The following is a 16,452-nucleotide window of genomic DNA, read 5'->3' as shown; positions in this document are numbered from 1 at the left end:
AGAGAAGAGTAGACATCCCTGGAAGCTTTTGATGAGAATAAAAAGTCCTGCTGGGAACATGAAATGGCACAGAAGACACGCAATGATGATTCTCATAATTGAGATTGTCAAGTGTCTTATTAAAAGCCATCATTTACCTGCAGGTCTTTCTGGAAAAACTGCTAAGAGTCTTTACAGACTTGACGTAAGGGAGTTTTCAACGGCTTGTGGATCTGTTTTCACATGTGTGTTGTTTGCTTGGGTCCTTCAAAGGGCTTCAAGGTTTACTTTCATATTTAAAACGAGGAGGATGAAAGCTGCCCTTTGAATGTAGCCTTGTGCTCAGTGGCACCGGGACGCTTATGCTAATGGCCCTGATGAGATGCTCAGAGTGTCCTGGCTTAGTGTCCCCTAATGTGTATTGAGGGGCCCTCTGGGTGCTTCACCTAAGTGGCATATATTTGGTGAAAGAAACAGTAAACAACATCAATTATAAAAGACATCTGTCAATGAGACAAACAAAAGGAAGAGAAAGAGAGACTGAGGGAAAAAAGAAGAAACAGAGTGGAAAGAACAAAGCATTTCGACGGGACTGACAGGAATGACGTACCCAAATTGTGTCCGCATTGTAGAGCACAGCCATACTCTCCTTTGGGGACAGACACACTTCTTGGACTTTTGTGGGACTGTCATCAGAGCTGCCCATCAAACTGCCTTCAGTTTCCTTTATGGATTTGTTAGTAATTTTGCCAAGACCCCTGTACAAAACAAAAAGTGACATTACCTGAAACTCAGGCCATACTAAGCAAAGTAACTAAAATTGATTTGTATCCTCTTATGGAGACATATGCCAATCCAACCATCCATAGAGATTTGCACACTTTACACATCCCAAATTTCCCCTTTTCTGGGGCTACTGATGTGGCCCCAGAAGACATTTGTTTGGGGTTCCCCCTCATAAAATAAGTCTTGTCAAATAACAACCAGAGACCCATGAAGAGATAAAAGAAGTAGTTTTGGCTACCTCCACTGTGCTAATTAATTATAAGGATTAGTTTTCATTTGGAAGTATTTCCCATGTGTAGAAAGGTTTTAAAATATTAAATAACATTAGTACAATTGTTAAATAAATCTAGATTTTATTCCCAAACATATCAAATGTATTTGCTTTTTTTATCATTTAATTTCTTTAAAGAGACTAATATATCTACCAGGGGTGCCGAAACAATGTATATAAGTGGACACTTTGGTCAACGTTGCTCAAGCAGTAGTTCACCGTAATCAGAAGTGTCTGGACACTGATGGGAACCACTCTGAGCACCTCTTGTCATTGCAGAAGTCAAACGTGACTTATATTCATCTTTTGTTATCGGTATATATTGAGTATTACAATTTTCATACAGTTTTTCTTTCTTTCTTAAAATGTATATACGTTTTTTGGCACCCTCTGTATTTAAATTATACTATGTTATCTTTATATCGTTCTCCTAGTCTATGATAACAGTTGAATTTTCCAAACAGAAAATATTGAATTGGGATTAAGCAATGTAGTTTTCTCCCTTTCAATTAGGCTAAACAGAGACAAGCAAATATGTGTTTTTTTTTTCCTTTTTACTGTTAAATCATAGAATCCTGGTGTTTCATTTGAAAAAAAAAGACACTGTGAGAGACTTTAGAATTATAAGTTTGTTGATCTCAGATTAGACACGATGTACTCTCTCTTCAGGAATACATTTCCACTACTTTCATTTGAAAAGCCAATCGCTGTTTTCCCAAGTATCTTCCATGTAACACTATGTTTTCGTCCCATAATTCTGTCCTGTGTTCGCTGGCATCTGGGTGAGGTTCTGGGGACCTCTCAGGAAGCACCCTGAAGAGGTGTGCAGCCCTGTGGGCCTATCCTCCTACCACCACTCCAGCTGTCCCCAGCTCTCAGGGGTGGGGCTAAATACACCTCCTGTTTCCTGTCTGGGGTTCTGTGCGTCACTGGCTCTCCTGGCTCACTCAGTCATTCTGTGCACATCTGCTGAGCAGGACACTGACTGACAAGGGAGAAAGAGTTCATCTAAATAAATACGTCAGATATACTTGAAGAAATTTAAACCTCAGGGTATCAGATTAATATTACAGAAGGTTGAACCTTTCTGAAAAGTGCAGTAATACACCAGCCAGCCGAGCTGTGTTGCGGTACGTGTGTGGCTTTCCACACAAGGATTTGACGGATTTCCCTGGGGAAGTCCTATCTCTATTAGCTGAATTGGTCCTCATATGAAATTTAAAGTTTTAAAACACAACAGAAGTTTCACACTCCTTCTACCCCCTCGCACACGCAGATGTTAGCATTTTGGAGTCAATGTTACCTTTGTCGACAAATCCCCACAGGATTTTCTATCGTATGGCGGATAGGGAAACCGAGGCTTAAAGACCCACTAAAATTACAGAGTGGCTGAATATGCAAAAAAAGTTATGCTCCCAAATTCCCAAACAAGGGTTCTACCATACTCCCTTTGGATAGCAAATAGATGAATGCTTTGAGCGCTTAGGTATTTTTGATACCTCAGATGAAATATGAATTGTATTAATTAATATTATAAAATATATTGTTTAAAATGTTGCACGGTATTTGGATTCGCTTGGAAAGGCTAGTTAGAATGTATCGTACCGTGAATATTGTTGTGGGAAGAGTGTGTGTAGAACGTTCTAATTGTCCTCGAAGTTACCTAATAACCTCACTCTCCTTTCAGTCATCTCTTCTCAGACTATGGTGTCCTTTGTTAGTTTCTTTTCTCTCTGATATTTCTATTGAATAAAAGAAGTTAAGAATTGCAGGATCTTTCTTGAAAGGGAGTGGTGGAGTACAAAATGTGTTCTCAATTAAAAAAATAATTATTGTAAATCTTTAAAAATTAATTATTCCCAGGGCAATTTCTTGGTCTATAACCCCTGATGGTTACCATCAAATACATTTTAACCTGTTAATGGTCTAACACTTTCCCACATCTATCAAGCCTGTTGCAATTATTCTGTGAGTATTGAATGTATCGACCAAGAACAGAACCACTGAATTCATTGGGATGGAAGCAGATTCGATTTGAGATGGAAATATTGACTGGACGTTTTAGCTGAGCCCTCAGAGCCCCGGGCTGAGGGCATTTGAGTGAGACAAAATTCTATCAAATAGTCCGTTTCAAACTTCTCATAGAATTCTCCTCTATGAAAGTAGCCTCCCAATCACTACTCACACACAGCTGAGTCTGTTTTGCATGGTGTATGAAATTAAAGAAATACAAACACATACCAACCGACAAATCTAAGCGGGCAGGTGGGAGGAGCTCCCTCCTTTTCATGAAAAGATTATTTTAAATGAATACTTCAAACTCTCCTCCCTTCTCTCTTTCTCTCCCTTCTCTCTAGTCCCGTACTCTCTCCCCTCTTTCGTATCACTTGAAGATAATTCCTTAATTCATTTTCTCATTTCTTCTTACAAACATTTCTCTAAAAGTTACCCTGGCACATACGACTCTAGGGAGGAGGAAAAGCATGCCCCATATCTCCTGACAATGATACCGCTTTGTCTCCCAATCCTAGCTTTTGCACCTACATGCCGCCTGGCCTGTGTGGCGTGAAGGCCAAGCAGACGGCCCTCTCTGTGAGATGCCAGAAGGGTTCGTGGGAGCCAAGGGTCCTGAGCTCACAAGCTAAAACTTGCATGCTTGGCAAGGTTTAGATGCCAAGGTTTGAATCTCTAATAAACCACTCGCTGCCTCTCCAGTAATGATACCCTGGGGCTGCTGGGAGGGGATTCTTTTTATAGGAAACATACTCATAAGGATTTAATATTATCTTGCTGAATCCTTTGATTCCATAGGGTTTTTTTTTTAACTTTCCCCCTTTATTTTGTAGGCCCTGTGTTATGAGCCAATGTTAATTCTTTATGAAACAGTAGTATGTAATCAACATCTCTCCACTGAGCTCCTTTCTCCTTTTTAACCATGTGATTAAAAAAAAAAAAAAATCTCTTGCCACTGAATGTCTTTTTACAGACTGAAAAGACTTTTAGGTTAGACAACATTGTTAGGCTTTGATGCAATCAAATGCAATTTCAATCTTCTTGAAATACGCAGCACTGCCTCTCTAAAACTGCGCATATGTGTCAGCTTTCAATTTTTCTCACTCGTGTGTTACACATGAAATCTATTTTCACTGAGAAAATGGAATCTTTGTGCCTTTGTCTCTCAGCTTCTGCTTTCGGGCGTGGTCTGGCAGGCGCTTTGACTATCGAGGCACTGGAGGAGGGGCCTGGCAGTCATTTGTCAGCTTTTCTATATCTGTAATTTCTGGCCACTCAGCAGTATTAGAGGGTCTTAGAAAGGGAGCAGCGAGGGTGGGGGGAGAGCTCGTCATTGATGAAAGCCAAACTTGGAGTAACTGCCCGACGTTAATGACCAAAGAGAGAGGGGGAGAGTCTGAAAAACTTTTATTGTGCTCTAATGAAAAAGATTTTTTGGAAATGGCTAATTTACAAAATTGCACATGGTAACATTTTCAGATCCCAGTTTAGAAGGCCCCTCTCCATATTATGTTACCTGTTTCATTGCTCTTAGCTTGGCAATGGCTCATGAAACTATTTTAATTTTCCACCAGTGGCTTCTGGTTATTTCTGCCCTTATTTCCTCGTAACACAACTGACAGCCCAATTAAACATCTGCATTTTTAAATCTGGATCCCCCCCATAACTATTTTGCTTTTCTTCTAAAACTTCCAGATGTTTTGGCTCCTTTATGATTTTAATGCATGCAAGTGTATTTCAAAGACAGAGAGCTAGATGGACAGACCAGATGTTCCAACATGAAAAGCTTTGTAATACACTCTGTAATCAGGTCAGTATTTTTGCTTCCTTATGGATACATTTATATAGACTATATCTTATTGTTGTCTTTTAGCACTTTACTATTTGAGTTGATTTTTGAAACATTTTTGTGGGCTATTGAAGGGTTCAAAATTTATACTGTGACCTGTAAATTAATCGCTGTGGCCAATGAACAAAGTCCCCAACTGTTATCTCAGTGTCTAGGAATAGGAATAGAAGTTGCTGTGATTTGTTTTTCATTATTTCTGGGTTTTTTTCGTGCGTTTTTTTTTTTTTTCTGTGAGAGATAAGAAATTGTAAGCTATGGAGGCAGCGATGGATTTTACCCCTGCTTCCGGCTTTGTGTAAACATTAAAGAACTTGTCAGTACCTCGCCTTGAAGTGTGTGGACAAGAGTTAAAAGCATCTCCAATATAATTCAAGAAAACCTGTTTCCCATAATTAATAACAGGAAGCCCGGTAAACAGACATTTGCTGACAAATGAAACTGAATCAGTACCGTACACACAGGAACGTGGGAAATGAAACAAAGCAGCCTTGTAGTCTTGCCGGAGAGGGGCTCCTTCCAGAGCACTTACGCAGGTCTCATGTGGAAACCCAGAGCAAATGGTCATTACTTTCACATTTCAAGGTGATTTCTGACCATTTAAACACATGCTTGCAGAAGGCAGTCATTTCTGCCGCTGGTTAGTATTTGAAAGTGATCTCAGGCTATTTATATGCTTAAGATTCAGGCAGAAAATCCTTATTTCCTGGAATACAGATTTTCCAGACAGTCAAGTAAACATGAAGGAAGATAATCTTTTCTTTATTAAAAAATTATTATGAGATTTTTAAAGGCTATTCTTGCTGCTCACTTCTGAAAATGAGAATACCTGATGGGGTAATTTTGGTGTGTGTTGTTGTTGTTGTTGTTGGGTCTTTCTGTCTATACTTTTCTTTTCTTTTCTTTCTTTCTTTCTTTTTTTTTTTTTTTTTTGGAGGGGGCAATATATTCATGAGTTCTTCGGCAAACTAAATGCAAGTCATTAATTAGACAGAGGCAAAGAATCACTGGGCAACTTGACCCACTTGTGCTTAAAGCTGCAGACAAAGCTTCCCCGGGAAGTAGTGTCTTTATCTTCCAATTGCATCATGGAGGGGAACTGCCTGATCTCAGTTCTGACCTTGAAAGCAGCAACTAATGTGATATGTGGTTTCCCTACTTTGAAACATTGAGCTCTGTTTAAATTTGGAGGTTTTTCTTTTTACAGAGTTAGCTGCTTAATTTGCAGTTAGTTTTGAGGTATGAATGTTTTGAATCTTTAAGTGAAAATTTTTTATTGTAAAGGTGTCTATCCAACAACTGTTAAATGTAAAATTAAGATTAATCAAACGTGTATGTCTGCTTTTGTGGGATGAACAGAATAAGGCATGATGGCAGAAGTAAGGAAATGTGTTTGCTTTATGATGTACTTTTTGCAAATTAAAGGGTGCATTGTGACCATTCAGGTGCAGTGCAAAGAAACTCAGGGTCTGTGATGGCCAGAGCCTCCTGTACCTTCCTGCTAAGCCACTGGGAAGTCACATCTCAATGCCAGACAAAATGGTCAGAGGGTTTTGCCCACGAGTAATGTACATCCACATAACTGACCTGGTTGCTGAAAGCCATTTTATCTGTTTACATTGAAGGCAGAGGGGTAATACTCAGAGATGATTAGGTTTGATTAAAAATAAATTGCTTCGTGTTTCATACATACGTACATGGATGAAGAAAAGGGAGTATGACCCTTGAGCTCCAGGACCTTGCGTTTGTTGTGGAATTTGGAATCCACTGAATGAATATCTCGAATTTAAAGAAACAATTGAATTAGAAAAATCATCAGAGTGAAGCTTGTTCATTATAAGTGAAAGTAAGATGTTAGTTAAGCTATGAAATTTTAGTGAGTATGTAGGTGAGTAAGAAAAGTATGTAAAAATTCAGTGACTAAATTTTTGTTGAATAGAGGATGGACTACATATATTGATTATTAGGATTAGGCCAGTTATTCAGAGTATTTTTTTGTCACAAAAATATGTTAATAAATCATAAATGACAAGAAATGTTATTACAGTTCTCTTTTGTTAGGTCTTTCTGGGGGGGGGGGGAAGTAAAGCCCAGTAGGTTTAACACTAGAGTTATGTCATTTGCCAATTTATGTTTTAGAAATATAAAATATTTTTCTAAAAATTTTAGGTAAGGATCTTCTTAGAAGACTTTTGAGAATAAAGTACAGACTTTTAAGGATTAACCATACATTTGCATGGGAACAATGAAGATAACTAAATTTAAAAGTACTTCTTTTCACGGTCAGATACTGTGTATACACAAGGTCATTTGACTTGTTCTTGGCGTGGTTTGTCATAGACACCACGCAGATGATGTGAATCATGCTATCCAGTGAAATGATCTGTGTGTGCTTCTTTCTCAGGGTTTGGGTTAAATAGAGGTGCCAAGACTTGGCGACAATAATATTTCCTTCTGCTCAGCTGTGAGCTCTGCACATAAGTGCCATGGAGTCAGGAAATCATCCTGCTTGTGTAGAAAAAAAACTAAAATTCATGTCTTACAAAGGAGATCGGGAAGCAAAAAATATACACATTATACACGAGTCTCAGTATAATACTGGGCTTGGGCCAATATTTTGATCAAAGAGCTGCAATATATAAAGCAAAGTTACAAGCCCGGTCCATGTTAGTTTCCTGGTAGTTACAACTTTCGGTGTAAGGGGTTTACCAACGTCACTCGACGTATAAATGGATGTTGATGATTTCTCTGTCGTACTGTTTTCTGGTTTCTATTTGCTTTTCAGGAATATGCCTCAGGAAAAAGTGAACACCTATTTCCTGACTTCTGCCTTCTCCTCTTTTCTTTGTATTTATGTGTGTATTTATTTATTCCTTTGTAAATTTTCTCTAAAAGGCATTTTAAAGAGATAAAATCTGTGAATAGGAATGGAAACTGGTACAAGGATTTCTCAGCTGCCTGGTGACTCCCGCCTTCTAACATCTTTGGTAGCTCCCCTGGTTTATTTTGTACCCAGCGAATTTCCAATACAAGCTGGGAGATGTCTGTGTGACTGTCAGGTTTGAGCGGGGCACTGCCCACTGACACTGCAGACCGAGGCACCTGTGGGGGCACGGGTACCATTCCCTGATCAGAATTCAGCATCCTCTCCCTGCTCCATCCATTGTTATCATCAAACAAAACTCGAACTATTCTATGCTTCTCAAAACAAGGAAGTTCTTTCAAACTTCAACCAGGTTTCTGGAGATCTTTTTGTCCTGCGTTTTGTGTGCACATCTCAGTATATTTCCTGTCATTGTCATCTTTCTAAACACTGCAACCTGCTATACACATCAAAACGATTGGTGGAAAACACGTTATTTTGTTAATAATGTGCCAGCCGCAGAAATCACTAAGATTAAAGAAGAGTTTTTACATATCTATGCTTGAATAAATGATGGTTGTGATGGAACTTACATTGAAGCAACAATTAAGACTTTATTTGTGGTGTAAATATAGGTTAGGACTGGACTCATACATGGTCTATAAGTATTAGGAATGATGATTCTTCTTTAATAAACAACAGAACATGCCTAAAATAGAAAAATCAGCCTTTTTAATTTTTTTTGCCTTCCATTAAAAGCAAAATGGTGAACTGTTACTGCCGTGTAATTAGTATTCTTTTTTCTTTTATCCTTTCCTATCAGTTACACGTGTTCCTCCTTGAAAAGAAATCAAATTTCCTTTGCTAGGGGGGAAATTATATTTATAAATTTTAATTTTAGAAAGGAAAAGCATAATGTTTGTTTTGGTGGTTTAACAGGTAGAGTGTATTTCATCCATGACGTATTCAGAAACTGATTTAGTTCTGCTTTGCAAAAATCTGGGGATATTTAAAAATAAAAGTAACTTTTAAGGATAAGTTGCATTTTTTGATTTACAATGAAACATTGAAATGATGTGGCTTTAAGAGAATTTCCAATGTGTTAACACACTGTGGATTCATTTAGATTGCTTGGAAAAGCTAAGTATGCCTCGTGAATTTTGTTGAATTTTACTTGCTTCCAGATAAAAGGTTTATTGAAACTTTAAAAACATGGTACTATATACATTCTCAGTGCAAGAACAATGTGCATGCAGCTTTTAGGCACTAGTATTGCTCAATTGCATATCTTTATGCTGCATGGGATACAATGTCTCTGAAGTTTTCTGCTCCTTTTGTTGACATGTGATAATGAGACATGTCAAACGGTCCATGGAGAACAGGACACAAATCAGCTCTGCCTGTTTCTGTTGTTATTCTGGTATTCACTAAATACATATCTTCTGCTCATATAAACAGGGTGTGTGTCCTTTTTATAACATTTTTATAAGATGCTGTGTCTTCACTGACTTCCAATCTTACCTCCCATAGGATGGGAATAGAGTCAACTGCCACTGATATATCTGGGAAAAATCGATTTATTGCATAGGAAAACCACCGATTTTCTTTTCTTTTTGGTATGTTCTGCAGTTTTTCCTGTAAATTCTATGGCAATACATGGTGATCATGCCAACTTGCTACAAGAGTTTAAATGATAATTTCAGATAATAAAAATTCTTCTTTTAAGAATGTTTATTAAGCAAAAACCATTTAACATTTATTTTTCTCATAATACTCATTTTTAATTGTACATAATGTAGCAATAATCTTTTCTAATAATTCTCACTTACCAAGTTAACTGTGCAGGTTACAAAATTTGTTTTCAAAACGTTATAAAAAAGAGAACTTTACTTTTTGTATTCTGTTACTAAGTTCCTATGTATAATTTCAAACAGAATTGTTTGGTTTAGTCTTGAGGCTCTATGAGAAAATGTATCTTATGTTAATTATTTGTTTCCTAATATTTGAGATATTTTACTTAAAAAAACTTAAATATTTGAGATATTTGTGATTTTAAGGGGCGATGCATATATATATAGTTGTTAATGGGATTAGGAAATTTTGGGCCCTGAAACTTAACGAAACTACCAAATAACCATTTCAGTATACACTGTCATCATATTTAGTATACTCACTGAAAACGGAACAGAACAAGGCTAAATAGAAGACACAGAGGAAAATACACTCCAATTTCTACTCTTGCATAATCTTTTGAAAACATGTAAAATGTGCAACCTGGGTTTAAGTATGCCTGACTTCCAATCATTCTAATACCTCAAACGATAGGGTTGAGTACCAGTGACTTCAACGGGATAAATTATCCTGCTTAGACTGAATCGACGCACATCTGTTACAGCACCTCCTAAGACAGGAAAAGTCACTGGGTCCCTTTAATACCTGCACGGGAACAATAAAGGATTTCACTGGAAGGGGCCTTAGACATCATCTAACCAATGAGACTTCCCAACATGCAGCGCCATCTTGCACGTCCTTGACGATTGCCTTATCTAAACAGATTCGGTCCCTTTTGGTGTGTTGGTATATGCATAGCCCAGTCAACGTCATGGATGGAATAACCCTGGCTAGAAAACAGTTGGTGTTTCTTGTGTCTTATACTCTCTCGTCCCCCTACTTCCACCTCCTTATTCTCCTGTAATCAAGGATTGGCTCAACACTGAGGAATGAAATGAAAAAAGGGATCCAAGAGGCATATACCTTGAAAGAGTCACAGAACTCATCTCTGATGGGACAGAAGAAAAGATTAAAAAATTCTCTCTGGACACTTGACAAATGCTCTTTTTTTTTTTTCTTCTTAAAGAATAAGCCATTGGTAGAAGTCACCAGATGGCAGTTATTTAGCCTCTCAAGGCTAATGGCAGGTGTTTCCTTAGAGTATTTAACTTAAAGGATTATTTAGGAGTAGGGTCTTCAGAACACAGGGTCTGTCTAATTCTGTCAGTGCTACCTCATGGCCAGAATATCAAGTATTTTAGGGACTGCCAATAGGTGCAGAATATATTAAATTCTATTTGTGTTTCCAGAGGAAAGGAATGGGGAAGAGAAAGGAATGAATGCCTGCCTCAAGAGGCTGAGAATTTACGTGAGTTAGGTACGGGTCTAATAGAAACATGCAGAAGAGATTCCTGGGGAGGAAAAATGACTCACAATATGTGAGGGGGAAGACATTTTAATGTCAATGTCCATATTTTCTGATTAAAATGTGGGCATTTGCATCATGCTCTAGCATTCTAAATATAACAGCAGCTAACACTCTCCAAGAATACTTAAGTTCTTATTCAAGAACAGAAAGGAAACGACTGGTTAGAATCCTGATGTTTCAATAAAACATACTCTGTAGCCTGACACTATCCTGACAATAAAGCCTGTTAGCAGGCTGGCCAATGTTTCAGAGTGAATGCATAGGTGACGGAGAGATTTCTCAGAATTAAAAAAAATATATAGGTCATTGGCTATTTCAGAATAAATGAATACCTGAATAGTCAGGACTGGCAAACTTCCATTTTTACTCATAGAAATAGTTAGTTAAATAGTATCTTTAGGTATGCTTTTAATAACATTGAAATGTTAAACACACATATTTAATAACGAGGCAATACAGAAAATATCGCTCATTGAACGTAAGCATTCCCTCACAGAGTGCACTTCTAAAAACTGCTCAAATACGAATGATCTGTTTGGGGGCCTACAAAATTCAAAGAATTGCTAAAATTCACGGTGCTAGTCTTTTGAAATTAAGACGCTAATCACTTTATATGAAGCTAATTAGCCATTCAGTCAATACTCAGCATTTTTCCTAATGCTCAAAATCTTTACATACGGCCTTTTAGATTGGAACTCCACATGGGTATGCAAAAGCAGAAACAGAAGAAACATGTGAAATTTAATGGAAGGAAGAGTAGCTTTGCAGCTCTGGGATCTGGCTTGATTTCCGTCACAAAGCATGTCACCCAGCCTCTCTGAGAACAAAGGTTAATCCTAACAGATGAGTTCCCTAGAGAATAAGAATGAGGTTAATTGCCACTGTAAATATGATGCCAGGGAGTCCCCTCGGAAAAGGGAGTTTTCTTTCATCTACATCTGGTAGAAAGCTACTTAGTAAAAATGCTAAATAACTTGACCTTGGTTCTAACTGAAAATACCTCCAGAATCCAGCTACTTCTCACCTCCTCCGCTCCTGAAGAATGGCCAGGTCCCCTGATACAAGGCACCTGCCATCTCTCACCTGGGTTATCACCATATGGTCCTAACCGGCCTCCATGCTTCACACTCACTCATCACCACCACCCCTAAACCTAACCTGTTTGTCACACAGAAGCCAGATGGCCCTTTTAAATCTAAAGCCAAATCACAGTGAGTCCATTGCCCAAACTCTCCAAGAGGTTCCCATCTCATTCAGAATAAAATCCCAAATCTTAACTGTGTCCTGAAAAGGCCCTACATGATCTCCCCACCCCACCTCTTCTTAGCATCTCCTGACCTGACCCCTGGTCCACTCTGGACTACAATGGTCTCTGATGCTTCCCCAAGCATTTTAATAACATTCTTGCCCCAGGCCATTTGCACAGGCTGTACCATGGTCTGGAAAGCTCTTTTATGGATATTCATATTGCTCCCATCACTCTTTCATTCAAGACTCAGCTCAAATATGACCTTATCGTGGAGGTCTCCCTCTATGTACTGAAATAATTCTAGTGCACAGGGGAAGCCAACACACCCAGCAGATTTTTACTGACCTAGTTGTAAAATAAGAGGGAGTGTGTGAAAGGATGTACCAAGGAATTATATAGCAGAACACACCGGAACTGGCTGGCCAGTATTCAGACATTCCAAGACATCCAGCCTTCCTGTATCAGTCAGGATTCTCCATGGAAAATTCAGCAGGGTGTGTGTGCACGCTTGTGCACATGTGATGACAGAGAGAAGAGTGAATAAGAAAGATTTATTTTAAGGAACTACTCATGCAATTGAGGAGGGTGACAAGTCCGAAATCGGCGGGCTGGGCAGCAGGCTGCAGACCCAGGGAAGGTGGCAGTTGGCGTCTCGTTGGCGACAGAATACCCACACAGCATCGTGGATGTGAAGAGGTATTTGCACATTTCCTTCTCAACGTGAAGCTCAACATACACCTGTGGAACCCTTTATTCTGGAAACCCCACCCAGCCCGCTCGTAAACACAGGGGTCATCCACACGACCATCCAGCCCTCGCTGTGTGTCAGGCACCCATGGCCACTGAGGATGACACACGAAGGAAGATAGGCTCACATTCACAGTCTAGAAGGATCACGCAGGCATCAGTTCAGATGAGGTAACATCGTCGTTGCCAAAAATTAAATAATGGTCCAAGTATGAAGTATAACTTGTATTTTCCCCAAACTGTTTATTCTCTAAACAAAATACTAAAAACAAGCAGCCATTTAATAGTTTCCTCCCTATCTTTGTCCTCATTAGGTCAGGGTGGTTTCAGGCTACATGTCATTTTATTCCTGGAGGTGTGGAAAGCCAATGCAGCCATGTAAGAAAGATTCTTGGTGGCTGATCCCATAGGGACATCTCGAGAATGTGTCTTGGTCACTGAGGTTCACGCTGGCTTGAGCCCCCAGCACCCCACGTAATTGCTCGGCCTTGCTCCAGCCCACTTGGCACAGGAATCTGGACCCTTCTCATTTGAAAAAGCAAGATGCTTTCCGAGGTGGCAAATGCACAATGCTGACATTCTAACAGAAAGGGGCATTGCCTTCCATGCCATATCTTAGGTAGTAATGCAGGGGATCGAGAAAGTCATGGCCAAGTCGGGAACTGCACATGGTAACAAAATATTGATTCTCAGTAGAAATACATAAATGGGAGAGCTCTTTTTACCCTGAGCTTTCCTAGCAAGTTCGCCGTGTGTGTGTTCATTGGGTGTGCAAAACATGAAAATCATCTCAGTGTGCAGGCATGCAGCTTGCCATGTAAGCTAAGAGCTGATAATGTCAACACGTCAACATGTAACCTCATGTGAGTGGCGCGTATCCTATTTAAACTGACTATAAAGAGAGGTTTACAATTTATGTAATTTTTTTCCCTTGTTTTCTGCAATGGCTCAGAGCTAGGTATGATGAGTGCATTGCCTGTAATAGTATGTAGTTATTACTCATCTAATATTCTAATCTACCTTGATCATTGAGAATTTCTTGTTTTAAGTTATACAACTATGGAAAAATAGAAAGCTTTTCGTTTTAAAGGCGTATTGGTATCAGGTGTACATACAAGTGCATTTAAATTTAGGCCGTATGTATATGAGAGTTAATGCGCTCTTACACAGAGAGCTTGAGTGTATAAATGTGAGTGTATAAATAAAGGTTTCCCGTGATTACGTGAACCTATTGTTCTGTTTTCCATATGCCTGCCGAGTCTGCTCATGCTGCTTCCTCCTATTGAAATGACTGTTCCCTACTCTTGTCTGAACATCCAAATGCCACCCAAAGGCCACCTTCCCCAGTGTACCTCTCCCGCCTATTCCTGCCACACTTAATCCTTTCTTTCAACTCTTGCAACCTTCCATTCCCCGCCTTTCCCATCTTGTCCTGTCTTTTCATCCTTAGAGGACCAATTGCTGAAAGCAGGACCTCAGTCATTGAGCAGTCTCTTAATCTAGAAGGTGAAATGTGGACATTTGTCAAAATATTAAATGAACAGGCAAGGACTTAGAAAAACCTGCAGAAATGCAAAAGCCAGTTCTAGGGCTGAAATCGTTCTAGCAATTTGGAGAGTGCTAAAATTTTCTCTGTCTAAATTGTAATAATCAAACGGTCCCCATTTTGTTGAGAAGCTGAGTACAAAAACCTTCAGAATTCAGGGGAATCAGATGGGAGTTGCTTGATTTTCTTGTATAAATTGCATTTCCTTTCAGTTCCATCACTTTGCAAAGCTGTGCTCAGGAAGTGGCCTCTGTAGAGTAACGAAAAAGTAATCATTGAGGTTCCTTTTATAGGTTCTGATATGGAGTATGCCCTGAGCTCTAGTCATTGAAAAGTACAGATAAAGAGCTCACCAAAGAATAAACCTTGAGAAATTAAATGAATTACATAGAACAGAAGGACCATCATAAGATTGGGAGAAGAAGTGACTGTAGAATACAGAGATAGATAGAATCCCAGGAGATTTGATGGCTTACATACCCTGAAATGGTATCCATTGCTTACATACCCTGAAATGGATTGCTATCCATTGTTTTTATGCTTTTATTCAACAAATATTTATTGAGTACCTATATTTTAAATCTGGCACTCTTCCAGTGGCTGAGAATGGTAAACAGATGGATTTCCTGATCACAGTAAACACATATATAACCAATAAGGTGGCAGGAAAATGGCGTGTGGTTTTTATAGAGTCACACAGGCCGGACTATCCCAGAAGTCACTCTCCCGGCTCTACACTGTATGTGCTGAGGCGGGACTTGGAACACTATTTCTGCTAGATGCTGCAGCCCCCGGCTGACGGCTCTCAGGAGGCAAGGCTGATATCAGTGGAATGGAAGGGAACAGAAGATACGGAGAAGCATGGGACAATGCCATGCCCCCATCCACTTATTGAACATAACTGGGTCTACTCTCTGCAAACATTACTTAATCCTACCTGGTGAAACGACGGAGCTAGAGGTGTTTCCCTCTTGTGATTATGACACAGGACGTTTACATGTTGGTGGAAGATGTTTATCGGTTACAAATCTCCGGCAACACTATTTTTCCTACGCCAAAATATTCTTTCTAGACATTTGTCATGCCCTATTGTTCTAAGTATTTGCAATAGTGAGGCAGTTTCAGAAGGAGCCCTTGTAGAAATGCTGAATGGAATCTTTATTTAAAAGGACAGACCTAATTTGATGAAAGCAGCACTGAATGGTTGGCAGAGGGGAAATGGAAGGTGAACTCTCTCTGCCCTTTACAGCCAGCAGCCCCATCTACCAGCCGAGGGGAGTAAGGGCAGACGTCTCTGGTACAGACCGCCAAGAGCTCTTCACTATGGTTCTAGATGGAGGCTCCTGGCAATCACACCAACCTTGGGTCATGACTCTTCTCCCTGGAGAAGTCTCTCCTCATTACTACATACACATAGGTTATTTGTTAGCTGTCTTTGAGAATATTAATTTAGATAAAGAATCAAAGATAGGATTCTCCTTTACTTTAAAGCTGTCTTGTCCTATTTTATCTACTTTATATTCTCCTGCCTTTCATTTCTTTTATGCGTATCTTTAAGGGGAAGTTTCTTGCACTCTTGACATTTTGTGTGTAGGGACTCTGCAAGCATAATTCTGTAAGCTGTTTCATCCATTCTATTCCAGAGAGGCATTGAATTGGAAAGCGTGGCAGGAAAAACTGTGTGTGTGAGCTGTATGTATACCTCATATCTCTTTTTTTCTCTCTATGTGTCTGTGTGTGTGAGAGAGGGTGTGTATGTGAGTGTGTGTGAGTGTGTGTGAAAGAGTGTATGTGAGTGTGTGTGCATGTGTGTATGAGTGAGTATGTGTGTGCATTTGTGAGAGTGTCTGCATGTGTGTGTGTCTGCACATGTGTGTATGAGTGTGTGTGTGTACGTGTGTGAGTATGCATGTATGAGTGTGTGACTATGAGTGTGGATGTGTGTGTGAGTGT

General features: G+C 39.4%; 1 long non-coding RNA gene across 1 annotated transcript in view; it reads right to left on the bottom strand.

Moving 5' to 3' along the window:
• LOC308493315 overlaps positions 1-16,452 on the bottom strand; it is a 61,914-nt gene that overhangs the window by 27,576 nt on the left and 17,886 nt on the right. The window contains exon 2 of the long non-coding RNA XR_013992670.1: positions 590-737. This is a non-coding gene — a long non-coding RNA (uncharacterized lncRNA). The remainder of the gene's footprint in view (positions 1-589; positions 738-16,452) is intronic.

Source organism: Rhinolophus hipposideros (assembly GCF_964194185.1).
Source record: "Rhinolophus hipposideros genome assembly, chromosome: 26".
Lineage (NCBI taxonomy): Eukaryota > Metazoa > Chordata > Mammalia > Chiroptera > Rhinolophidae > Rhinolophus > Rhinolophus hipposideros.
Note: the sequence above shows the minus strand (reverse complement) of the source record. Positions and strands in the feature narration are given on the sequence as shown.